Source organism: Rhinopithecus bieti, unplaced genomic scaffold, assembly GCF_001698545.2.
Source record: "Rhinopithecus bieti isolate Rb0 unplaced genomic scaffold, ASM169854v2 scaffold_47707, whole genome shotgun sequence".
NCBI lineage: Eukaryota > Metazoa > Chordata > Mammalia > Primates > Cercopithecidae > Rhinopithecus > Rhinopithecus bieti.
Window position 1 is genome coordinate 1,822,434 of NW_016819117.1, and position 6,000 is coordinate 1,828,433.

General features: G+C 50.9%; 1 protein-coding gene across 1 annotated transcript in view; it reads right to left on the bottom strand.

The window, feature by feature from the left end:
• The window catches only part of ABCA3 (ATP binding cassette subfamily A member 3), a 64,946-nt gene extending 60,237 nt beyond the window's left edge, over nucleotides 1-4,709 (bottom strand). The window contains exon 1 of the mRNA XM_017858484.1: nucleotides 4,610-4,709. The gene's annotated coding sequence lies outside the window, so the exon portion shown is untranslated. The remainder of the gene's footprint in view (nucleotides 1-4,609) is intronic.
• Between the last annotated feature and the right edge of the window lie 1,291 nt (nucleotides 4,710-6,000).

Consider the following 6,000-nt stretch of genomic DNA (forward strand, 5'->3'; position numbering starts at 1 on the left):
GAGATGGGGTTTCACCATGTTGGACAGGCTGGTCTCGAACTCCTGACCTCAAGTGATCTGCCCGCCTCTGCCTCCCAAAGCGCTGGAATTACAGGTGTAAGCCACTGTGCCCGGTCCTATATATATATATGCAGGCACATTTATAGGGTATGGTCCTCGCCCCTTCCCAGGGGTCTCCAAGTGGGGTGGGCTAGACAACCTGCAGCAGTGAAAAAGTGATGAGAAAATCTACTTGTAAGTATTTTTCTTTAAAAATGCGAAAAAAATGGCTTCACTGATATTTCTGTCTGTTTGTTTCCTGTAGGGACAGGGTCTCAGTCACACACTGTTATCCAGGCTGGAATGCAGTGGTGTGATCCTCCTGCCTCAGCCTCCTAAGTAGCTGGGACTACAGGTATGCACCACCACACCTGGTTTTTTTTTTTTTTTTTTTTTTTAGAGACGGGTCTCACTATGTTGCCCAGGCTGGTCTCAAACTCCTGAGCTCAAATGATCCTCCTGCCTCAGCCTCCCAAAGTGCTGGGACTACAGGTATACACCACCCCCCCTGGCTTTTTTTTTTTTTTTTTTGTAGAGACTGGTCTCACTATGTTGCCCAGGCTGGTCTCAAACTCCTGAGCTCAAATGATCGATCCTCCTGCCTCAGCCTCCCAAAGTGCTGGGACTACTGGCATGAGCTACCATACCCTGCCAGCTTTACTGATACTTAGTACTTGGACAGACCCTGGTGTTCATGCTGGCTTGTATGTCAGCAGCCGTGGCATCCTGACTGAGGAGGAGGCGCCCTGTGATGTGGGGGGTGATGGTGGGCCCTCACCACAAGTCTACTTTAAGCATCTTAGGCATGTTGGAGTTTGCAAGTTTCAGGGTTTTCCAGTTGTGGTCAATTAAAACAAACAAACAAACAAACAAACAAAACAAAAAAACTCAAGACCCTTAAAATAATGAAAGCTTTACAATATTTCGCAGTGATGTGGAAAATGACCATGAATATCTTTTGTGTGACTTGGAGGTTTACTGAGGTTTACTGGTCATTTCATGACTTAGTACTTCAAAGAGTCAGAGAATTTAAGGAGAAGGTACAGATTTTCTTTTGTGAAAAGTTCCAAATCTGGAGATATTTTTTCGTTTTTAATGACAAATGACTGCAGCACTGTGTCATCTACCTTTTTTCTTTTAAATAGACACAACGCAAATCTGTTCCTTCAAAGAAAAGGTGACAATATATGAGTTACAGCTTTTCAAAAAGAATCCGTACCAAGAATAGAGCATTTGTGAAAACAGACATTTGAAGAGGTTTCCACAATGACGTGACTGCGTTCCCAATGATGCTACAAGCGTACTGTCTACATGAACATTTACACCCGCACATCAAAACATCAACACCAGAATTTCCACCTACCCTGACAGCCACTGAACATACCCCAGCCCAAATTCATCAAGGGCCCTCAGATGATGGGTAAATGAAATTGAAAAGTACCCTGCCTGGTAAACACAGGGTTTGTGCCTTTCTCTGTATTGTGTTTATATGCAAATGCTGTTAATAACTAGGGCCTGAAATACATATGTATATATATATATATACATTTTTTTTTTTTTGAGACAGAGTTTCACTCTTGTTGTCTAGACTGGAATACAATGGTGCAATCTCGGCTCACCGCAACCTCCACCTCCCAGGTTCAAGTGATTCTCCTGCCTCAGCCTCCTGAGTAGCTGGAATTACAGGTGTCCACCACCATGCCCAGCTAATTTTTTTTTTCTTTGTAGAGATGGGGTTTCACCATGTTGACCAGGCTGGTCTCGAACTCCTGACCTCAAGCAATCTGCCCACCTCGGCCTCCCAAAATGCTAGGATTACAGGTGTGAGCCACCTCAACTGGCCAATAAACAGAACTTACAATTGATCTTAAATGCTGGGACTTAGGATTCAATAAGAGTTGATAAATGGGATGTGGACACATGGTTTTCATCTTTAAAAAGCATGTTTATACAATAGTTTTTGTAGCATTCATATGTTGGATAAATTTAACCATGTTTATTTCACCTTTTTTTTTTCTCTTTTAGAGACAGGGTCTTGCTCTGTTTCTCAGGCTGGAGTGCAATGGCATAATTATAGCTCACTGCATTCTTGAATTCCCAGGCTCAAGCAACCCTCCCTCCTCAGCCTCCAGAGTAGCTGGGACTTCAGGTGCATGCCATCATACCTGGCTATTTTTTTTTCTCTTTCAGTAGAGACAGGGTCTCACTATGTTGCCCAGACTGGTCTCAAACTCTTGGCCTTAAGGGATCCTCCCATCTCAGCCTCACAAAGTGCTGAGTTTACAGGTGTGAGCCACCATGCCTGGCCTTTATTCCTTTAAAAGATCTATATTTGTATATATTTCTATGTCCATAATACATCAGGACAGTAATTGTAATTTATAATACATAATATATATCGGGCTGCATGTTTACATTCACTCACTCATAATGGTACACATGAAAAAAAAGTCTGAGGCCCTTTTTTTTTTTTTTTTTTTTGAGACGGAGTCTCGCTCTGTTGCCCAGGCTGGAGTGCAGTGGCCGGATCTCAGCTCACTGCAAACTCTGCCTCCGGGGTTCACGCCATTCTCCTGCCTCAGCCTCCTGAGTAGCTGGGACTACAGGCGCCCGCTACCACAGCCAGCTAATTTATTGTATTTTTAGGAGAGAGGGGGTTTCACCGTGTTAGCCAGGATGGTCTCCATCTCCTGACCTTGTGATCCACCTGCCTCAGCCTCCCAAAATGCTGGGATTACAGGCATGAGCCACCACAGCCGGCCTTTTTTTTTTTTTAATGCAGGGTCTCACTCTTTTGCCTACTCTGGAGTACAGTGGTGTGATCATGGTTCACTGTAGCCTTGACCTCCTGGCTCAAGTGATCCTCCCACCTCAGTCTCCCAAATAGCTGGGACCGTGGGTGTGCACCACCATGCCCAGCTAATTAATTTTTTTTTAGAGATGGGGTCTTGCCATGTTGCCCAGGCTGGTCTTCAACTTGTGACCTCAAGTGATCCTCCTGCTTTGGCCTCCCAAAGTGCCAAGATTACAGACATGAATCACTTGCACTGGCCAAGGCCAATTTGTATACTCAGTGGCCCTTGTGGGGACGAGGTAGGAACAAATGCACAAGCCACAGCCATCGGCTGAGAGCTGGGGAGGCTGGTTTGAGGCTGTGGCACTGGCATCGCAGGCCCTGGCAGAGCCCTAGCTTGCTGGCGCTCATACTCAGCACCACAGGCGCTGCCCGGAGTTGGAGGCGGCTGCCTCCCTAGGATCACAGGCTCTGCGTTTACACTGAAGTTCTGGCAGGGGTTCATAGGGTGTATTTTTAAGCCAGAGATGTGGTTCCAAAGGGAGCTATCAGGAGAGGCCTCCACAAAATCTCTGCTGCTGCCTGCTTCCCTCACCCTCGCTGTGGCCTCAGTCCTGTTCTCCGTCCAGCTAGCTGTTCTGCCTCCCTAGCTGCAGGAAACGAGGTAATGAGGCAATGGAAAGTCCCCAGAGAGAGGTAACCATGGATGTTCTGCAACAAGCAAGGTAGCAAGGACCTCGTTACATGGCTCCCTCAAAGGCACCGGTCTGCCTGTTGGCTCCAAACCTCTCCAACACCACAAACACTCTGAGCCACACTCAGGAGAATGGGGTCTGCAAAACTCTTCTGGGACAGGGTCTGACATGCCTCACTCTTCCCCACAAGATGTGGGCCTTCAGTGTTTTCTCTGCCTAGAATATCACCCAGCATAGCTTTCTCTACTTGTCGACACCTACCCATCACTTCCCAGCCCACTTCTAATGCCATGGCCTCTGTGAAGCTTGTTTCAGGGGCTCTTTATCTTGGCTGCCTGAACAGTGGAATTTCCCAGGGCACTTTAAGGCAGAAACTGACATCTGACGCCCACCCCTGGAGATGCTGGGCTGTTCTGGGCCCAGGCTCGCTTCCCAGGTGATTGTAACAGGAAGCCTGGGTGGAGACCTTCTGCTCTTGTTGGAGCCACCCCTCCTCCACCTCTGGTCACCTGTTGCACCTTTTCTGGATGTGTCATGTGGTACTCATCATCTTCTTCTGTCTTCCATCACAGTTACTTGTGAATAAAGCATCTTTTTAGCTCTATCCTAACACCCCCCAAGAGCAAGGGCTGTGTACAATTCTTTTTTTTTTTTTTTTTTTTGAGACAGAGTCTCGCTCTGTCGCCCAGGTCGGAGGGCAGTGGTGCCATCTCAGCTCACTGTAACCTCTCCTTCCCAGGTTCAAGCGATTCTTCTGCCTCAGCCTCCTGAGTAGCTGGGATTACAGGCACGTGCTACCACGCCCGGCTAATTTTTTATATTTTTGGTAAAGACGGAGTTTCGCCACACTGGCCAGGCTAGTCTCGAACTCCTGACCTCAAGTGATCCGCCCACCTCTGCCTCCCAAAGTGCTGGGATTACAGGTGTGAGCCACTGAGCCCGGCCTCCAATTCATCTTTCAACTGTGCACAGGGCCTTCCCCGTCAGGGCCGTTCCCAGAGTTCCAGAATGCTTCCCTTCAATAGACTCCACAGTCTCCGGAAGCAGGGCTGGGGAAGAAATGGCAAACCAGGGATCTTACCTGGGCCTTCCCAGTTGAGACTAAGTCAAAATGGGTTCCCGTGAGACTGCCTGGCTCATGCAGATGGAAGGCTAACCTCTTTTTAGAAACAACTCGCGCTACTCTCTCCTGTTTCAAAAGAGCTGTCTGGTCAGAATGGTGGTACGTCACCTTAGGAAGGGAGAGGCGTGCAGAGTTAGCAAAGGTTCAATTTAAAAGAAAAATTCTCTAAGAAGTTAAAAATAAAAGTGTAGGGAGATTCCCATGACATCCATTTTATCTATTTTCCCTTTCTCTTACATTTCCCAAGAGGCAAACTTTCTAAAACAGTCTTAGTCTTTTCAAGTTTACAAAAGGCAGCACCCAGACTATCTGAATAATATGATAGAGTGCCCGGGAGAAGAGTGCACCTCTCCCACGTGCACCCTGCCTGGCTCCATGCTGTCGCGGGGTCTAGCTACTCACTCAGCAGGCATTTCGGGAGTTATAGGAACACAAACCCCAACAAGATCCAATCCATGCCTTCCCGGAGTGCACAGTCCAGGATGTAACCCGGCGAACAAGCGGCAATTACCCCCTGAGGACATGGCTTCATCCGTGCAACAGACACCAAGCGCCTTCCCCACGCCCTTGACCATAAGGCCGTCCCGGCCCTCCTGAAGCGTGGAGCCGGCTTCGAACAGAGACAAGACACACGGACGCGATGCACACAGGCGTCCTGACGGAGGGCACCGAGAACTCGGCCTCGGCGACTGCCACAGGCCCCTCCGCCTGGACTAGCGGCTCCCCTTCCCCGCCCCTACACAGCGGTGGGCGCAGCAAACGCCCAACGCGGACTGTGGGCCTTGGATTCGGATTCGGAGGCGCCTTGGATTCGGATTCGGATTCGGAAGCTCCTCGGAACGAGGGGGTGGGAGCAGGCGGAATCCAACCCGGGCGGCTTTGCCACCGCCTGCCCGGCCTCCCCGCGGCAGGGAAGCGGCGCCATCTCCGCAGGTGCGCGGTGGACGCCTGCATCCCTCGGGCCCGGGGCTGTCGGGCGCTACACATCCACCTCCTGGGCGCACACAGAGGGCCTGGGCCGTGCCAAGTCTCGGCAGGGTTGAGCTTCCTCGCGCGGCGCGGGCTCGGCACTGCCCGCAGTGCGGGACACGCCCAAGGCTCGGATGGGAGCCGACGCTGAGGGAGCGGCACCTGCAGGGAGCGCCGGGAGCCGAGGCCGCGGCGGGAGGGGCGGGCGCGGCCAGCGGGGATGTGGAGTCGCGAGAGGGGCCCGCAGCCCAGGCCAGAGCTGGGGGCGGCCCGAGGCCCAAGCTGGCCAGCGAGGGTGGGAAGGGCGGACCCGGGTGGGGACCGCAAGCCCCGAGAACAAGCACGCGAGCGGCGGGTCCCGGCGGCACTCACCGAGCCTG